Source organism: Notamacropus eugenii, chromosome 1, assembly GCF_028372415.1.
Source record: "Notamacropus eugenii isolate mMacEug1 chromosome 1, mMacEug1.pri_v2, whole genome shotgun sequence".
Classification (NCBI taxonomy): Eukaryota; Metazoa; Chordata; class Mammalia; order Diprotodontia; family Macropodidae; genus Notamacropus; species Notamacropus eugenii.
The window spans coordinates 250694416-250715239 of NC_092872.1; the positions used below are offsets into that span (position 1 = coordinate 250694416).

The 20824-nt window shown below is 38.8% G+C and overlaps 1 long non-coding RNA gene across 1 annotated transcript in view; it reads right to left on the minus strand.

The window, feature by feature from the left end:
• Nucleotides 1-11773: 11773 nt before the first annotated feature.
• The window catches only part of LOC140525011 (uncharacterized), a 104423-nt gene continuing 95372 nt past the window's right edge, over nt 11774-20824 (minus strand). Inside the window, exons 2-3 of the long non-coding RNA XR_011973892.1 lie at nt 12313-12393; nt 11774-12050 (exon numbers count right to left, since the gene is read on the minus strand). This is a non-coding gene — a long non-coding RNA (uncharacterized lncRNA). The remainder of the gene's footprint in view (nt 12051-12312; nt 12394-20824) is intronic.

Here is a 20824-nt window from a genome sequence, read left to right on the forward strand (position 1 = left end):
ATTAAGACTTTTTTTTTTTTTCACATTTCTTCCATTGGTACTCCAGACAGGCTGCCCAGGGATGTGATCCAGCCCTGGTCAAAGACTGAATTAGCCAAGAGATAGATTCCATGTCTTCAGAGAGGGACATCTGTCCTGGGGTGCCTGTCTGTCCTTCTGTCTGTCTGTCTATCTATCTATCTATCTATCTATCTATCTATCTATCTATCTATCATCTATCTATCTATCTATCTATCTATCTATCTATCTATCTATCTATCTATCTCTCTTTAAAGTAGATATAACAGTTAAATGTTCTGAATCTATCGGGTAACATTCATCCTTCCCCAAATATTCTTGTCTTAGGAGACTTGAAGATTTTCATTCTTGATATAAGCTCTTCTGAGTTTTTTCTAGATAGAATTGGAGCTGAAAATTGAAGATGAAAAGTGTCTGTCCTTTTTCCTCCATTGCGTATATCTCTGTCTAGATGTGTAACTCTGCTGGTGCAGTTGTGTATACCTGTGATTATGCATGCATGAAATTGCAAAAAAAAATGTGCTGTGGGTTCACCCTTTTTGCCTTTATATCCCTAGTACTTAAGGAGATGCAGCCTAGTCTCTGACCTCTAAAGCAGAGATCATGGATCTCTTAGGCAGTTTGGTGAAGCTTATAGTCACCTCATCCTTCCCCTCCCCCCATTTTAATGTAGTTAAATATATAAGATTGCAAAGGAAACCAAATATATTGAAATAGTTGTCACAAGTTTATATACTCCAGGTTAAGGACCCTAGCTTATGTGCTTTCTGCATAAAGTGTTCCCCCCTTTACATATAGAAATTACCTTCCTAACACCCTTTACCCTAGTGAGCTTGGGGAGGTTGCTGTAACTCTAACAGGGAGAGTGACCCTTTGTCCCATGTTTATGAATGACAGGAAGAAGCTAGAGGGACAGTGTGTATGCAGGGTTAGGATAATGAGAATAAGTCATGTTTTGAAAGTTGTTGAAGGTTTACAAAGGAATTTTTTTTAGTGTCCCTATGAGACAGGTTGGAATGTCTCCACTTTTTTTTTTTTTAATTTTTACAAATAAGCAAAGTGATGCTTAAAAAGTTTATTCACCTGCTTAAGGTCATCTAGCTGTAAGTATTCAAGTCAGGATGTGAACTTCTGTTGTTCCTGAGCTCCAAGTCCAAAACACTTATTTCACTGTACTATTCTATGTCTGAGGCTGGTCTGATGATCTCTTGAAGCTTTTTTTTTTTTTAGCTCCAAGTGCTCTGATTTTTGACTGTCTGATTTTAATACCTGAGTTTTGATCTGTTCCTTTCTCTCCCTCTCATCATCTCTCTCTACTAGCCTTTTCTCTCTCCATCTTTCTCACTTCATTTCTCTCTCCGTATCTATCTCTTTTTTCATCTCTCTTCCTCATTCTTTCTTTTCTTCTTTCTCCCTCTTTTCTTCCCTCTCTCTCCATCTTTCTCTGTCTCTATCTCTTTGTCTCTGTCTCTCTGTCTGTCTGTCTGTCTCTCTCTCTCTCTCTTTCCATATCTATCTCACTCTCTCTCCCCACCCTTTCCCTCTCTCATTTCCTTCCTCTCCTGTGTTAGTTTCCATGGTGCTCCTTTTCGAAATTGTCCATATGTTACCTGGTAACATGGTTTCATTTGACATTTCTCCCTACCCAAGCATTCCGTTTCTCCAATCTGCCTGGCCCTCTGTTTGCAGCATGCATGTGAAACACCGTGTGTGTGTGTGTGTGTGTGTGTGTGTGTGTGTGTGTGTGTGTGTGCGTGTGCGCGCGCGCGCGTGCGCGCGCACATGCGCGTACGCGCACACTGTTTACTGTGCACAGAGATGAGCAGGCAGCCCTGGTTTTCAAGGCAGCCAAGTTTCTAGAACAAAGCTGGTTCCTCCCTTTCTTTTCAGCTATCTCAAGCAGAAGAGGTCATCCTTACTTTGGATAGGGGAGAGGAGGTGGACACAGACCCAGAGTTTGTGGGATTGTCAGAGGCTGACCCCTTGGACCATTTCAGTAGTTTCTTGGACTTGCCAATTCCATACTATGACCATTGATCTGGTTCTAGGCTTGAGGTCCAGATCACATAATAGATGATAGGATCATAGATCTGAGTGTAGAAGGGATCTCAGAGGCCGTTTAATCTGATTCTCTCTTTTTACAGATTAAAAACAAAACAAAAAACCCAACAATAATAATAATCTATGGTCCAGAGTTGTTAAATGACCTACCCTTTCACAGGATCAAATATAAAATCCTATTTGGCTTTCAAAGCCCTTCATAACCCGAGCCCTTCCTACCTTTCCAATCTTTATATACCTCCCACGTTGTCTGAGAGTTAGTAACATTTGTCTGCTTGTTGTTTCTCATATACAACATTCCTTCTTCTAGCTCACAGTGTTTTTCACTGGCTGTTCCCCGTGGCTGGAACACTTTCCCTCATTTCTGTTTCCTAGCTTCCTTGGCATGCTTTAAATCTCAGCTAAATTCCCACTGACTACAAGAAGCCTTTTTCCATCTTCCTTAAGCTTGGTGCCTCCCATCTGAGACCACCTCCCTACCCCCAATTTACCTGTTTATATATTGTTGTCTGTTGGCTCCCTTGTTCCACTGTGAGCTCCTTGAGAGGACAGTCTGATATTTCCCCTTTCTTTGTATCCCTAGCACTTAACACAGTGCCTGGCACACAGTAGGCTCTTAATAAGTACCAATTAACTGACTACCTTTGGCCACACAGATAGTAAGCTGAGATTTAAGTAAGAGGACAGATTTGAACTCCAGAGTCTGTAATCTTTTAATGTGCCATGCTCTCATGCTCTAAAGCCTTAGGAGCTCAGAATTACCTACAAACTCTCTAACCTGATATTATCCTAAGTGATAATTATCAATATAAGTCTAACCAAAGGGATGCAGAGGAAGCTAGGATCTAGGTCAAGGCCCAAGAAAGCCAGGCCTCAGCTACCTTCCTTTGTTATCTCTAAACTTCCTGGGACCTTTCCTCCTTCTCTTGCACTCCTCATCCTTGCTGGCTCACTGAGGTGGGATCATCCCTCTCTGCGGCAAGTCTCTCCCGAGTAATCAAGGAGGAGGCCCCAGGCTTTTTTCATCCCACAATAGTTCCTTTTCTTTGGCAAACAGATCAGTGGTATTTCCTGGGACCTTCTCTGTGGCTGCAACATCAAGTATTTATGAATGCTATCATTCTTACCTATCACTGGCATCGATCTTTTCTCTCTACACCATCTGCAGCATCTCTGGCTGCCCAGTACATCCCATTTGTCAATGTAAACTGCTTCTTGGGGAGATCTATGATGTCAAGTCATTTCAGGGTTGTTTTTTTTTATTCCCCCTGCCTGCATTTGGTCTTGGTCTCATGGATGCCCTTAAACAAATTCATGTCCAACGTAAAACAATGGACTGCTTTTGTTCCCTGTTTATTTTCTTAGCTTCTCTCTCTCTCTCTCTCTCTCTCTCTCTCTCTCTCTCTCTCTCTCTCTCTCTCTCTCTCTCTCTCTCTCTCTCTCTCTCTCTCTTTCTCTCTCTCTCTCTCTCTCTCTCTCTCTGTCTCTGTCTCTCCCCCCCTCTCTCCTTCTCTCCTCCCCTCTCTCCCTCTCCCTCCACGACAAAACAAGCTCTCCTCATAAAAGACACTGAAAGGCAGGAAAATTCTGCTTTAAAGGTAGAGGACAATTGCCAAATTCCTCCATTAGAATTCTTCTTCCCTTTTCCATTTACACAAACCTTACATATTTTCAAAGTCCTATCTCAAATTCCACCCCTTTTTCTCCATTAGAATATAAGCTCCTTGAGGGCAGGGACTGTTTCATTTTTGTTTTTGATTCCTCAGGACCTAGCATGATGTCTTGTACTAAGGTCAATCAATCATTCGATCAATCAGTCCTTACTCTGCACTAGGCACTGTGCCAAACTAGAGATAGAAAAAGAGGCCTCAAAATCTACTGGATTCTAATGGATTAATCTTTGTGGATCAGCACTTAGTAGGTACTTAATAAATTCTTGTTGTTCAATCACTTGATTTCCTGACCACCTCAGCCTTCAGTGATTCCTTCCTCCTTCATTTGCTGCTTAGCATCTATTGCCTTATGATCTGTTCTCTCTGTTTCTGTCTCTATCTGTTGGTATCTCTCTTTCTCTCTCTTATATTGATTATGTCATATTGATTACTGACTTCAGTTCCTTGCCTGCAGGATAGGTGATAATAAGTTTGTACCACCTACCTCACAGGGTCCTTGGACAAGGGCTTTGCAAAACTTAGATTTCTTTTTTGTTTTGTTACATGTGTTTTGATTATTATACTTAGTCTGCTTGATCCTATACGGCAGAATGAAGAGCAGTGGACAGAAATTGTAGAGAGGAGAATCTGAGCTTGATGTAAAATGGTGTAAGAAAAATTTCAGCTTGGTGAGTGCCATCCAAGAATGGAATGGACTTCCTCAGAAGTCTCATTGTAGAAGGAAAGAATTTGATTTTTGTTCATGTTGACTTGAAAGTCTATAAGGGGATGCTGTATGAACCCTTGTCAAAATGTTGTAGAAGGAATTAATTGGGACATATGAGAGGGATTAGCTAGTCATGTAAACAGGAGGAGAACCAAGAGAGAGCAGTGTTCCAAATAACAAGAGAGAGTATTGAGAAGAGTGTGATTGGCAGTGTCAGAGGTTGCAGAGAGGTCAAGAAGAGTGATGAGTGAGAAAAGGTCATTGTATTTGGAGATTATATCATTTGTAACTTTGGAGAGAGCAATTTTGGTGGAGTGATGAGGTTAGAAGCCAGAGTGTAGGGGGTTAATAAGAGAATGAGAGCAAAGAAAGCAGAAGTTCCTACTGCAGATGGCCTTTCCAAGGAGTTTAGCTACAAAGGGCAGAAAAGATATAAGATAATTGTGGGGAATGGAAGGATTGAGTGAGGGTTTTTTCAAGATGGGGAAGACATAGGCATGTTTATAGGTAACAGGAAATGAACCAGTAGTCAGGGAGAAATTAAAAATAAATGAAAGAGTGAGGATGACAGAGGGGGCACTCTGTTGGAGGAGAGGGAATGGAATGAGGTCACTTGAGCAGGTAGAAGGATTATCTTGGTGTTCCTTGGATTACCAGGGGTTAGCACTGGTAAGGAGTAAGGTCATGTGAGAAGGGAGTGAAGGAGTAGATAGTGGCAGAAAGCATATCAGTGATATGAGATAAGGAATAGGGGGATGAATGACCACAATTTTTTTCTGCAGTGTATGAGTCAAGTTTCTTAGCCAAGAGAGAGTGGGTAGGGGGAAGCCATGGTAAGTTTGAGGAGGGATGAAAATGTCTGAAAGAACTGCTGTGAGAACTGGGATAGAGAGTTGATATGGGAGGTATAGTAGAATTGCCTAGCAGCAGTGAGGACTCAGTTGGGGTTGTGAAACAGGAATTTGTGGGTTACCAGTCAGAATGACTGTGTGTTTTTTCCTCTCCTTTGTTCAGTAGCATGTAAGTAGAAGCCAAGGTAGAAGATGGTGTAAAATGAGCCAAGGCGGAGGTATGGCAGGGCTCAGGGATGTGATAAGGGAGTTAAGAATTCAAGAGAAGAGGATGGTGGAGTTGAACTGATTCATCTAAAGGTTAAGATGAGGAAAAGAGGAGAGAGTGGCTAGTAAAAGGGTGATACCCTGGGAAAAAAGTGGAGGGGTCAAAAGAATGAAGGTCATGGTATGGACAGATAAAGTTTGGTATGGCAAGGCAGAGAGAAAGAGAGAAGTGGAAAGCCATTAGACCATGGTCAGATAGGGGGATTTCAGAGTTCTCTAACATGGAGGTGGTACATTTGTGGGTGATGGCACCCCCTTTTTGTACATAGTTGTTTGCACATTATTTCCTTCCACTTAGACTGTGGGCTCCTTGAGAACAGGGGCTGTCATTTGTCTTTTTTTTTTTTTCTATTCCCAGCATTTAGCACAGTGTCTGATATTTAGCAGGTGATCAATAAGTGTTTATTAACCGACTGTCTCAATGTCAATTTGGCATTTGTAAAGCATGGACATGGAAATATTCCTCCTCAGCTCATGGAGCTCAGGTGGCTCCCTATTGCTTCTGGGACTAAACAAAAATCTCCTCTTTATGGAATTTAAAAGTCTTCTGATTCACCGCACATTGTTCTCTTTCATGCAGTTTATGTCCCAACTAAATTGGCCATTTTACTGTAAATTACCTTGCATTTTCCATCTCTGTTCACAGTACCTGACATGTACTAAGGACTTGATAAATGCTCTTATCCACTTATACGTCTATCAGCTATCAACCCTTCCCTCCCCACCATTATCTTCAAACTCTATTTTCTTCAAAGTTCAGCTGAAGTGTGACCTCTTACAGGAATCCTTTCCTTATTCCCATCCTGTTGTAATGCCTTTAGCCCATGTTACTCTATCTTACATTGTATATATCTGTTATTTGCTTATTTATTTATGCATTTTCCTCACCTGGGAGAATATAAGGACGTTGAGGGTAGTAACTACTTCTGTACTGATTTTGTATCCCTAACACTTAGGACAACATTCAGATCAAAGGTAATAAACTGGGGTCCATGGTTCCTCCATGAATGGATTTCAAGGTGTATGAGATCTTGGATGATAAAAAAACTACACCTTTATTTTGATATAATTAATTTCCTTTAGAATTCTATTTGTTGGATACATTTAAAAGTATTATACTGATAAAGGAACGATCCATGGACTTCATCAGACCTCACCAGAAAGATGCCAGGTTTAGAGCATTGTAAACATGCAATGAATGTTTGCTGAAGAAATAAGGGAATGTATCTCTCTCACCATGTACCCCCTCTCCGCCAAGAATTCTTCTTGGAAGAATAGACTCTTTAATTTTTTCTTTGAAACTTCAGATCCTAACACAATCCACTGCATAGAGAAGGTGCTTACTACAAGCTTGTTGAACTGAGTTTAAGTAAATTGCACAAACCCTTTTCTTCCTCACTTTAGAAGAGACAATCTTGGAGATTGCAAAAGCAGCTTTAGTGTGAAGCTAAGGGATTTTGCCAAACACAATACAAATGGATTTATAGAACACAGGAGTGTTATACTCAACTACACTCAAGCTATACAGGGGCTTGGCTGGCAGTGTCTGAGGGCCACAGCGACCTGTCCTTATTCCTCCCTTGGTTCTGGTCTGCCACACTAGCCAGACAACTGATAAATTTGTCTCTACCTTTTTAAAGGAAGGTCTTTTACTTCACTTTATGCTCTCAGGCTAGAATTTAGGCCACTCTCATCACTGGTCTTGTGATTCAAATGGATGTTTCTGTTTACCACCTTGAGCCTGCCTCACTCATGACTTTTTCCTGTATGTTTCAAATGCAGACTGTTTCCCTACCTTATGGAACCTTGGTAGTCTTTCCCACCTCCCACCCCTTTCCCCCTTGCAAGGCCTGGGTTCAAATACCTGATTCTGTTATCCCAAATTAACTTTCCCTCTCTGAATCTTTTTTTTTCTCATCTGGAAAAGGAGTGGATTTGACTTGTTCTCATATTCTTAATTTGAAGATTGTGAACTCTCAAGAAGACTATAGATAAATTACATGGGAAAAAATTGCATCTGTATTTTCCACTAACCTCTGAAATCTTTATATTTCCTTGTATTATCAACATAGCCAAATAAATTAGAGTAGTATTGAGTTTCACCAACCTATTGCCAAAGATGTACATGACCCCAAAAGGTTAAGAATACTTAGCCTAGATGATCTCTAAAGTCCTGGGCCATAGCTTTTGAGCTAGAAGGAATTTTAGAAGTTAACTGGTCCAACCTCTTCATTTTACAGATAGGAGAGGAAGTGTCCTGCCCAAGGTCATTGAGCTAAGAAGCAAGAAAACTGAGATGTCGACCCAAGTGTTCTGACTCCCTATGAATGTGGCTCTTACCACTGTACTGCCCTGCTGCTGCTTAAAGTCCAAGGATCTACCGAAAACTGCCACTCAGCTGTTGTGACTGGGGTGCAATCCAGTCAAGCCTCTTAGGTTCTGTTTCTAACCTCCATTTCTAAACTCATTTGCAGAGCAGAGTTGGCTATCCTGTTCTCCCTTCAGTGAACATTAGTAGGCTACTCTCTCTGCATCTTCCTCAAGCCTCTTTATTGAATCAACCTTAAATCCAGAATCTCCTATTATAATTTTAAAATGTCACAAATATGTCAGATGCTTTCCATCAGTAATAATGATTCATCTCCTCATGTCAAGGCTCCTTAAAAGTGCCATCTATCAATGACTTATAGAAAGACTGATAAAATCTGGATCACCTCCGCCTCTTGGAGATGATGTATTCCAAAAATCCAATGTGACACCTTTCAAATGACCTTCTGAATTTTCAGCCTTAAAGGACTCAAATCTGAGGCTTGGCCATCCTACAACGTCCAGCCCATCTCTACCTCTTTCCAACACTTGCTTATTTGGAAAAAGGTCTATCTGTTTGTGTCTAGGTAATAGCAGTAGCCTTGGCACCGGAAATTTTAACCCCAGCCATCCCAAGAGGTATGTGGCCTTTTTACTGGATAGCTCTTGTGGTTAATATGGTTGGTGACATTAGCAACAACTCCAGCATGTTGACCGTTGAAGAAACTTACTCAGCAAGAATGGGGAGGGGGAAATGTACCACAAAGCAATTGATTCTGCTATGCTTCAAAGTTTTTTGGTTTGGGAACTTTATTGTGGGTCTTTCCTGGTAAGCAGAGGGAGGTATATACAATCTCCATCATAATGATATCCACTTATCTGTTAACATGCTATACCTCATTTCCAAAATGATGTACACTTCTTGAGACTGCTTTGCTTTTGTATTTGTATTACCATTGTTAAGAACTTGATAGGTGCTTCATGCCATGAATCATCATGCCCCACCCAAGATAAACTGATCTCACCTGAAATCTCATCATAATGCTGATTTTTGATACTCAGCACCTTCTCAACCCAGTTGTCTGTCCCTTCTGACCCAAGGGCTGGAGGGTAGAGAATTAAACTCCTCCAAAAGCCTTCTTTTATAGAGGACTTGGAACTTTTATAACTTTCCAGTAATGCTCCTTTTTCTATTAGTGCCTTTGCTTAGTTTTGATTATATAGAACATCATGCCCCTATGCAGAGCACTTCCTGGTCCCCTCAACCCTCCCATCCCCAATCCAATTTTCAGCTTCCTTTTGCTTATTGTCCTCTTCCCTTAGATTGTAAGCTTCTTGAAGGCAGGGACTGTGAGTTTTGTATTTCTATTCCCAGTACTTTGCACAGTGCCTGGCACATAGTAGACAATAAATGTTTATTGAATTGAATTTATTGAAAATACTTAAAAACATGTTGATTGATCTAGGTTATACTTCCATTACATTCTTTGTGGAAGAGTGGGAAGGAGGTGTAAAAAATAACATCTCTTTGGGACTTATGACATTACTAAGGAAAGGGAGGGGGTAAAGACCATCTGAGAGTATTACTTGCCTGAACCTCATCCTGTCCAATTTCAGTCCAATAATTAGTGGTATACTAAAAAAAAATTTTTTTTGGATTAACTCTCAGTATCCCATGTACTATGCCCAACTAATCTGCATAGCACACCTTTAATGAATTTAAATAGCCAATTCTGGACAAACTACTGGCTGGGGTATGAAAAGAAACCATGCCTATTATTGTTGAAATATCAGTTGTGATGCTTGAAGCATTATGTTGCATTGGAAAACAGTTGTGGGATTAGAAATGCACAAATATTATCCTAGTTTTCATAAAGGTGAAATAAGGTTGATTCTTTAAATTCCAGGCTGATGAGTTTGATGCTAATTCCTAGAAAAATTCTAGAATATGTTAGTAAAGGGATGTTTTGTGAGGGGAAGCAATGATCAGCATGAGTCAGCTTGGATTCATTAAGAGCAAGTCATGCCAGGCTAACTTCATTTTCTTGTTTGATAGAGTTACTCAACTGGTAGATCTGGGAATGCTGTAAATAGTGTATTTAATGAGGCATTTAAAAAAGTCTCAATGTGTTTTGTGGGATGCATGAAGAACTGTAGACTGAGTGATTAGACAGTTAACTGAGTTTGGAACTGATGGAATGTCAAGAGGCAAAGAATAGTCATTGATGGTCAACTTGATGAGAGGTGTCTGGGGGAGTGTCTCAGGGATCTCTCCTTGCCCTTGTCATATTGAATATTTCATAAATGCCCAGGATTAAGCCATAGATGTCATGCTGATTATCATGACATGAAACTGGTAGAGGTAGCTAATATGTTAGATGGTATAATTTAAATCTCAAAGTAGGTTGATAGACTGGAACAATGAGTCACATCTCACAAAAGGTAACCTTTCTTTGATGTTGTAATGCAATTGTGCTCTTATGCTTGCAGGCACTTCATCTACCAGGGAAGATCACAAACCATCCACAGTTTCTTATCTTCTAGAATTCTTGTGTGTTTCTTTCCATTTCTTTCAGAGAGAATCTATCCAATGTAACTGGGCATCTAAGTGGCCCAACAGAGTGCTGGACCTGCAATCAGAAAGGAAGAGCTGAGTTAAAATCTAGCCTCAGACTCTTACTAGTTGTGTGAACCTGGATTAGTCACTTAACCCCTGTTTGCCTGTAAATCTGTAAAATGGGAGTAATAATCCTTCTCCTAGGGTTGCTGAGATGATTAAAAGCGATGATAATTGTTAAGCACTTAGTGCCATTTGTAGCACATAGCAAACTCTATATAAATGCTGTTTTTGCTGTTATTGCCAGAGATCTTCTTTTGTGTCTTTTACTATTTTGGAGGTATCATTAAACTTGACTCAGTCTATCCATTTACTATCCCTTTCTCTTCCTACATAGGTGGTCCTCCTCCTTTTTCGATCATGCGTATCCTCCACATTGTTTATGTTTCTTGAGCACAAAATGCCATTAACAATATCCTTCAGCCTTCTTGCCCTTTAGGTCATTTGCAAATTTGATTCTTCTGAGGTCATGGCATTCACATCCATATACCATCACTATGAGAATATTGGTGTTAATTAGTGGGAGTCATTTAGGTTAATTGAAAGAACTGCCCAATTTAAAAAAAAATAGCCCATCTCTCCTAGGTTCCACTCATTGTCCATCTACTATCATCATCCAAAGCATATATTCTTATGCACTTCCCATTTGACCATACTTCATAACCTGGGTAATATACAGTCTTCATCCTCTTGCTTTTTCTGTGTGGATTGCCATCTTGATTAATCTCTCATGAGTGACCATGGATCTCATTGAGGAAACCAGGAATCATATTGATGCTAACATTTATTCAGTCATCCACAGACAGTTACATCTGGCGAATTCACCCTCTACAGGCAATCCTTCCATTTGGATTAGACAGGAAATTCTTCATGAGGTTGGCAAATAGTATTGGCAAGAATGTATTGTCCTTAGCTTAATAATGGTAACTGAAAGATTTCTGAACCTCAGATACTTTCTGCTTGTGTCTTATTCAAGTCTTTTTGTATCTTCACTTTTTTTAATCTATAAAATGGGTGTAGTAGGGTGGAAAGATGGCTTCTCAAGTCCCTTCCAACTCTTAATTCATGATTGATTTCTCTTGTATTGTTTATCTTAACATGTCACATATATATCTTATATATTATATCTATATGTCTTATAGTATGCATATGTCAGTGATATCTATCTGTACATATCTATACATCTGTGTCTTAACATATGTGTGCAAGATGTCCTGTTGTTCGAGGTTGTACTTTGCTCTGTTGAATAGGAATAATAACAACAAAATATCAATAGCTAAGTATCTTATATTTTTTACATCCTTCAGTCAATTATAGTTGGTTCTTGGACTATTAAAATGTAATCCAATGTAGAAAATTGCTCATTCCATTTTCATATTTTCATCAAAGTTATTCTTGTCATATGTAAATTGTACTCATAAACATATTTAGTGATGAGGAAATTAGCAAGGAAATTGTTAGTTACTGATGTCTTCTTGGATACCAACAGCAACAGCATCAAGAAGGATAATCACAAAGCCTTTGACTCAGTTGCTCACATTGTTTATGTGCTGGAAATATACAAAATAGATGATAGTGAGAATGCTATTAAAACTGAAGTCTAGGTGAAAAACTCTATTTACTTCTACTTCTATCTAAAACATTCCATCAACAAATAATGTTAAGGAAATTGGTTAAAGCGTGCTATTTTTCAGGGAGACAATTTAATCCCATTACATTTCTGCCTATTTAAGCATGCTATCATCTCTCCAGAACAGAAGTAAGTATGGCTTTCAAATTAAAGAAGCTGAATCCAAACATCTCATTAATTACCTGTTGTTCAAAGTTGACACCATGCTATGTGGTTCCATCCAAAGCACATGAAATTGCTTCTTTGTTTTGTGGAGACTTTCTCTGAGGAAATAAAAATATAATTTGAATTTAATACATATAAAATTCTTAATATATTCCAAGGAAGGACAGAGACTGAAGATTTCAACCTTGAACCCAGAAAACCTAGTAAACCAATGGAAAAAATGATACTTGAAAATATTGTGGTCTTTTCCATGTAAGATACTCGAAGCACAAAAAGGTCAAAAAGGCAGCTGTGGCTGGATCCACTGAGACCTACTGGCATCCTGAAATTGAAGCTGAATGGGAAGAATATATTTAAAACAATTAAACCTGACATAAAGTCAGTCTTTCGTGTATACTTTCAGAACTGTAAAATGGAATGTAAGAGATTTGCAAAATATCCTAATAAATATTATAATGAATATCAATGAAACACAGGACCCTAAGGCAGCTAGAGAAAATTGAACATTTCTTTGCCAAAAAGAAGAGAGGGAGTTGATATTCATAGGGCACCCAATGTACACGTCAAAACCTACAGAAACATGTTTCATAAAAGAAGACCACTTCAATTAGAACAGTAATATAGGATTGGATTTGTTGAATGTAATCACAAAGTGTTTATCTCCAGATGGAGCCTACAAAATGGCTGAGATCCAATCACAGAGCCAAAAGGCCCTTAATGGGTAATATCCACATGAACTCAAACAACAATATGTTAACAAAGAGGCAGAACAAATAGTTGTCATGAGGTTTTGTTTATCGTGATTCAAAACCAGGTCTTCACCTCTAGAAATGACAGGAGGATTATCCTTAAGAAGGTTGCACTTAGATATCAAGGCAGATTATGCAAGGAAACTTGAATTTCCAAAAACAATAGAATGATAGAAATTCCAAATGAATTTCTAAGTGTCTCAGATGTCTGGAATACACAGAAACAATAGAATTTGTGCATCACATCACCACAGACTGTAAAAAATTTAGCACCTACTGAACGTCTAGCACAACATGAGCTGTTGCTAGAATTATATACCAAAAGCTCATTATCTTCCATGGATGGACATATGACAAATCACTGTACTACAAATACAGACTTCAAAATATTCTGGAGAAATTAACCAATAAATTGAACTGAAATTGTGCCATTATTACAGGCTGAACCACTGCTCATAACTACCCAGACATAAATTCCATAAAAACCTAGGACAGTTTTTAATAAATGGTGCCATTTTGAATACTCATAGTTTCCAATGTACCTGGAATAAAAAGCTTTCAAAAATATAAAAGACCTAGCAGAAGAGATCAAACTCATTCAGGAATGGGATGCTGTATATATTATCCATGTTCCATCTGCTGCTGAAGTTTATATTAGGGATGTTTTCCATGATCTTACAGAGGGTGAGCTGATATTCTAAAACTTTATTCACCTCAAAAAATGTTTATTTTATTTACCTGTTCATTGGTCTGCAGAACAATAACTATAGAAGGGATAATATAAGAATAATGATTCATGTCAAGATTTTTTCTAGCTGAACCTCATTGAAAATGGTGAGAATGAGAAATGACAATAATAATAATAATAGAAATGCCTATAGATTTATGGAAATAGAGAGGTTTATGATAGCAATTTAGGACCAGATGACAATTACCAGAAATTACAAATAAATTATAAGAGACAGTGATCAATATAGATTTTTGTAAAGAAATGAAAGTATCACAGGCTTCAAAACTTCAGCGCTTAACAAATACATAGTAAGGCATGATGTGTTGACTAGCATTGTATAATAGAAACACTATTTTTCATTAAAAATTTCCCATTCTACAACTATAATCCTCAAAATATCAAAGAGAGCTCAATCAAGAACCTGTACCGAAGCTGAACCATTACACAGGTGCCCTTTCCAATTTCTCATGTAGTAATCAGAAATATTCTGGCTGTACTATCATTGATGCTGGGAACAGATCGTTATGGAAATGATGATGGAGTGGTCTATTTCAAGTTTATTTGTTTCATTTTTCTGAATTTCAACTATAAATGCTCAAAGAATGTTTTGATTTATATGAGTATTATGAAAATATTTTATGCAGAATCTTACACTATGCTACTGCTTTTCAATGTTTTATGAGGTGATTTTGCATGTAGTCTCTCATCTTTTCAGAAATGAACTTGTATTCTAAATTGATATCACTTTTGGCTATCACGTCTCTCCACTTGGCAAGGAATTGTATCAGTTGGATTTTTTTTCTCCTTATGACCTTCTTGTTGTGACAATTGCTTTGTACTGGAAAAATCTCTCTAAGAAATGGCAATAATCTCAGTCAAGGTCTTTAATTATATTCTTTTTTCCCCCATTTTTTTAGTTGACAAATTATTTAAATACTTTGGATCCAAGCTATTGTAATTACATGCAATGTATTCTTCTTATCTTTTACTTATAAGCTATTCTTCATTTGGACTTTCATTTTAACCAAATGGATGATCAAAATGCACAAAGATCTCTGATTTGAAGTGACTCCCTCATTGATATCCAGTCATTTCCTACCCATTAAGATACGATCAATACTTTTTTTTGTGAAGTTGTTCAGTGCTATGCCAAGTACCTTCTGATTTTCTTTTCTTCCTTATCCTTTCTAAAATGTTGGCTCATAAGTTACAACAACGGTCCCTTAAGTTATTCTTATCATGAACACTGTGAGGCAGAATGATCAAATGTTCAATGAAAGGTTGTTTCTTTTTACCTTTGTGTGTGTGATGAAAATAACCCTGACAGCACTAACTAAAAAAGCACATAATCAAGGACTTCTTATCCTGGGGTCTGCAAGTTTAAAATTATATTTCAGTGTAATGGATTGACTTTGTAATCTCATGCATTTTACTCCATCTGTTTGAAAGTACTCCAACAAGTGGTTTATAAGCTTCATCAGACTGTGGAAGGAATTCATAATACAGAGGTGGTTAGGAACTACAGATCTATACAAATCAAAATATCACTATCTAACTGGTAAATCTTATCCCTTGGTTTCCTAATCCTCTTTTGTCTCATGTTGACTTTGTGACTGAGGGATATCCCTATCATGTTTCCAGTGTGTTCCAGATCCTTGGACTCCCTCCCTTTCTTCACTTTGACCCATAGAAGCAACTTTAATTAACTAAACTGAAGCTTCTAAAGTTTTCATTCAGTTCAATATACTTATGCTGCCTTGTTCAGCTTTGGGGTATAATAAGGGAATCTGAGGACCCTGCTAAGTCTTGTATTGTGGGGAAAAACAGAATTACCTTGAGAGTCAGTCAAGTGTCCAAAGAAGAAAGGCTGGTGCTAGTCAGTAGAGACCATGTGGAATAGTGATTGAATGTGATGTCAGAAGACTTGAGTTGGGATCTCATCTCCGCTATTAACTCCCTCTCAGATGCTACTTCCTCCCCAAGGCCTTTCCTGACCCTTCTCTCAATTGCTCACCACTCTTAGTGATTTCTCTCTTCCTTTTAAAATTACTCTGCATTTGTTAATCTAGAAGTAGCTAAATGGTGAAGTGCATAGAGTATCCCACTTGGAGTCAGGAAGACCTGAGTTCAAATCTAATCTCACATACTTTCCAGCTGTGTGACCCTAGACAAATAACTTAATCTCTTCCTGTCTCTGTTTCCTCATCTGTAAAGTGGAGATGATAATAACACCTACTTTCCAGGGTTGTTGTGGGAATTAAATGAAGCAAGTGTTGTAGGGAATCAAACAAAGTTAATCACTTTGCAAACCTTAAAGCATTATTTTAAGGCTAGCTGTTTTATTATTTTTATAAATGTTGTATTCTGCCTGTGGAATACAAGCTTCTTGGGGCAGAGACTTTTTGTCTTTATCTTTGTATCCTTGGTGCCTAACCCAGCGTATTGCTCATTGTAGGTGCTTAGCAAATGTTTATTGAATTGAATTGTTGAATTGTATGACCCTGAGCAAGTCATTTAATGTCTATAGGCATCAGTTTCCTCACCTATAAAATGAAGGAGTTGACTAGATGAACTCAAAGATTCCTTCCAACTCTGCATGCAATTATCTTCCTTCCCACTAGCCTCTGCTTTGGGTCATTCATGAACTTCATTGGATTGAGGTCCCCTTTATATTCACTGCTAGAGCAGCAGCCTGGAAAGAGATATAAAATCTCCTTACCAACTGGTACCATCTATTTGGCAATGGCAGGTATGACTTGGGATCACTCTACATGCCTTGTTTTCCCAGTAGATTACAAGTTCCTTGAGGGAACAGAGCCTGAGCTCTTTTGTTCTGAACAGAGCTTTGGAGCCACAAAATTAAAAAGGGATCTCAGAGGGCATGTAGTCCAATGCTCTCATTTTACAGCTGGGGAAATTGAGAGCTCAGTTAAGTCACTTGTTCATAGTCAGATAAGAATTAATTGGCAGGGTTGGGATTTGAACTCAGGTCCTTTAACTCCAATGGTAGTATTTTGTTTTGTTTTCTATTCTGTGCTGCCTAAAATACAATAAGTGCAATGAGTTTCGCCTTTATGTATAGAATTTCTTTACAGTCATACCATTTTTATACACCCCAGGCATATAGAGTTGTCTTATTGGTAATTAACTGATTACTGCTATGAATCCAAGAGATCCTCATTCATTTTGGGATTGCTCTGGTGCATTTGGCCCAGGCAACAGGTTATGGACCATACGATCTGTAAAGGAGTCTTTCTAGCCCACAGGACTCTATAATTCTTGATTCTAAAGATTCTGGGTAACTAGATAAATGCCTTTTCTTTTTAAAATTTATTTATTTTTAATATCACTTAAAAATGTTTTGAGTTTTAAATTCTGTTCTTCCCCCCTGCCCTTCCTCTACCCACTGAGAAGGCAAGCAGTATGATATCACTTATACATATGAGGTCAGGCAAAAATTTATATATGTCATTTTACAAAAAATAATAAAAAGCAAGAAACAAAAAGTAAAAAAAAATGTATCCTTCAATCATCAGTTCAATTATCAGAGTTCAGTTCTCTCTCTAGAGGTAGACAGTATTTTCTATCCTAGATCCTTTGGATCATTGCCTTCATCAGAGTAGCTAAGTCATTTACAGCTGATCATCATACAATATTGTTGTTACTGGCTACAGTGTTCTTCTGGTTCTGTTTACTTCACTTTATCTCAATTCATATAATTCTTCCCAGGTTTTTCTGAAATCATACTGCTCATCATTTCTTGTAGCACACAATCATATACCATGACTTGTTCAGCCATTCCCCAATTGATGGGCATCTTCTCAGTTTCCATTCCTTTGCCACTAAAAAAGAGCTGCTATAAATAGTTTTGCACAGAAAAGTCTTTTTCCCCTTTTCTTTGATCTCTTTGAGATGCAGACCTATTGGTGGTATTACTAGGTCAAGATAAATGCTTTTTTATTGGTCTTCATGCTCTAGGAAGGAAAATCCCCTTGAGTCTTAGGAAGAAGACAAGTAGAAAAACTGAAGGTTGTAATATTCATTCATAGAAGAGCTGGCATGAGATTATGGTTGAACAAGACTCTCAGGCTATCCCTTGCATTGGGGCCAAGGTGCAGGAAGAGTTCCCCATTGAGAAAAAAAAATGGATCAAGTCTCATTTTTTGCATAAGGCTACAATTGGGTGTTGATAAATTCTGTCTACCTCTGATTCCTGCTGTATTAGCTTAACATTGATGCGTTAACTTTGGAGTAAGTGGATCTTGGATGAGGAGGAGGGTAACTGGGTTTCTGTAAGCAGAGATCAAGGGCCAGAGCCGTAGTACAAACTGGAGATTCTTATTCACTATTTGCTTTTAATTTCTTCAGTGACCTGAGGATGCTATGAGTAATGACCTGGCACGTTCTTTCTATTGGGGAGCTAGGAACTGCATGCAGTTACTGAAGCAGCAGTGGCGATGCTGCAGTTCCTCTGCATTGCTCAGGACTATTACATGCCTCTCTGGATGGGGCTTTTCAACTCTGAATGTGGGGGAAACCCTTGAAAGAGATAATTGGACACACGTAGAAAGAGGGAGTCTGGGACCAGGCTGCATCATCACTGCTAAGCAGTCTGGCAATTTTCTTGTCCACAGACCATTCTGACTCAAGGGGCCTCTGCCATAGGAACCTGACCTTTGGGGATATCAGCCTGAACTATCTGCCCTTGAGAGACACCCAGGAAGGCACAGGAAGCTCGCATGTTCTGCTACTTAAAGCCCTCCACAGTCTGACTCTTATCTACTTTCCAGATTATTAAAAAAAATGATTTGTTTTCGATTTCCAACAATCACTTCCATAAGTTTAAAATTTTCTTCCCCTCCTTCCTACCTTCCTCCCCAAGATGGCATGCAGTCTTATATGGGCTCTACACATACATTGTTATTAAACACATTTTCGTATTAGTCATGTTGCAAAGAAAAATTAAAACGAATGGAAGAAATCATGAGAAAAACCAAACCAAAATAAGACACAACAGAAGAGAAAACAGTCTGCTTCATTCTGTGTTCTGATTCTATAGTTCTTTCTCTGGATGTAGATGGCACTTTGCATCATGAGTCCTTTGGAAATGTTTTATGTCCTTGTCTTGCTGTGGAGGACTAAGTCTATCATAAACAGTCCTCACATACTGTGGCTGTTACTGTGTATAATGTTCTGGTTCTGCTCATGTGACTCAGCATCAATTCATATAAGTCTTTCCAGGTTTTTCTGAAGTCTGCCTGTTTGTCATTTATTATAGCACAATAGTATTTCATCACATTCATATTTGACAACTTGTTCAGTCATTCCCCAAATGCTGGGCATCCCCTCAATTTCCAGTTCTTGGCCACCATAAAGAGAGCTGCTATAAAGGTGGGTCCTTTTCCTGTTTCTGTGATCTCTTTGGGATACAGTCCCAGAAGTGGCGTTGCTGCATCAAAGGATAAGCACATTTTTATAACCCTTTGGGTGCAGTTCCAAATTGCTCTCCAGAAGGGTTGGATCATTTCACAACTCCACCAACATTGAATTAGTGTTCCAATTTTCCCACATGTTCTCCAACATTTATCATTTTCCTGTGTTGTCATATTAGTCAATCTGATAGGTGATGTGGCACCTCAGTTATTTTAATTTGCATTTGGTGATTTGATTTAATTTAGTGATTTAGAACATTTTTTTCATATGACTAAAGATAGCTTTAATTTCTTCCTCTTAAAACTGCTCATATTGCTTCCCTATCTGTATTCTAGCAGCATTTAATTAGCTTTTACTATGTACCAGATGTACTTTATATTCCTTCTAGATTGGCCTATTTCCTTAAACTTTTTGTCTAATGTCTTGCCTCCATGCGTTTGCTATAGTCTGTCCCCTCTGCCTGTAATGCACTCTCTCTTCACCTCTGCCTGCGGAAATTCTCCAAAGATTCTCTCCACTATGTCACAATGACTTTTATTTTCATGCTGCCTTCTACTCAGAGACTTGATACTTAATGAACGTTGGTTACATTGAATTGAATAAAGAAGGAAGGAACTCCCATATAGTAGGTGCTTAATAGATGTTTCCTTCCTTCCCTCTTTCCCTCCTTCCCTCCCTCCCTCTTTTTCTCCTCCCCTCCCTCCCTCTGTCCCTCCCTCCCTCCTTTCCTCCTTCCTTCCTTCCTTCCTTCCTTCCTTCCTTCCTTCCTTCCTTCCTTCCTTCCTTCCTTCCTTCCTTCCTTCCTTCCTTCCTTCCTTTCTACATTTCATGTTTGTCATACTGAACACATATAATGCTTGAAAAATACCCAGCTACCACCTTGCTGTGACTTCCCCTGGCACACCAGGAGCAAGAGCTGCTAGCCCTGATTGGCAGGTTACCAGCAGAGCTTTGCCTCTTCCATGGGCTTGTCTTCTGGGTCTGGGAATTGCTTGACACAGGAAAGAAATAATCAAGTGCAAGTGACAGGTTGCCACACTGTAACTGGGAAATGGCTACACCTGTGCCAGGCTCTCTCCTCTCTTCAGCACTGACAACTCTCTTTACCTCTGGACCATATGGTGGGCATGGTTTTCATTATTAATAGGGAACTTTGTTTGTCTTGTTCCAGACTCTGCTCTGAGAGAGAACTCTTAAAACACAGGCAGATTTCATTCACCTCTCCTGGAAGGTGTTAACGTATATTCTGTTTATAAAGAATTAAGAAATAAATCACTGTAACCACCTACCCTATTCCACTTTCCTTGATGCCTTAGAAAGAAAAGCAGTAAGTGTCAAGAAACTGCCAGTCTTTTGCTTTGGTCCCGAGATGGTAAATACTCTGCATAGTATTCTTTCTAGAGAGCTGGGTGGCATAGTGGATAGAGCTCTGTACCCAGAATCAGGAAGACCTGAGTTGAAATCCAGCCTCAGACACTTAAAAATTGTGTGCCCATGGGCAGGTCATTTAACCTCTGCCTGCCTCAGTTTCTTCCTCTGTAAAATGGGATTCATAATGGCACCCATATCACAGTGGTATCATGAGGATCAAATGAAATAATTTTCATAAAGCATTTA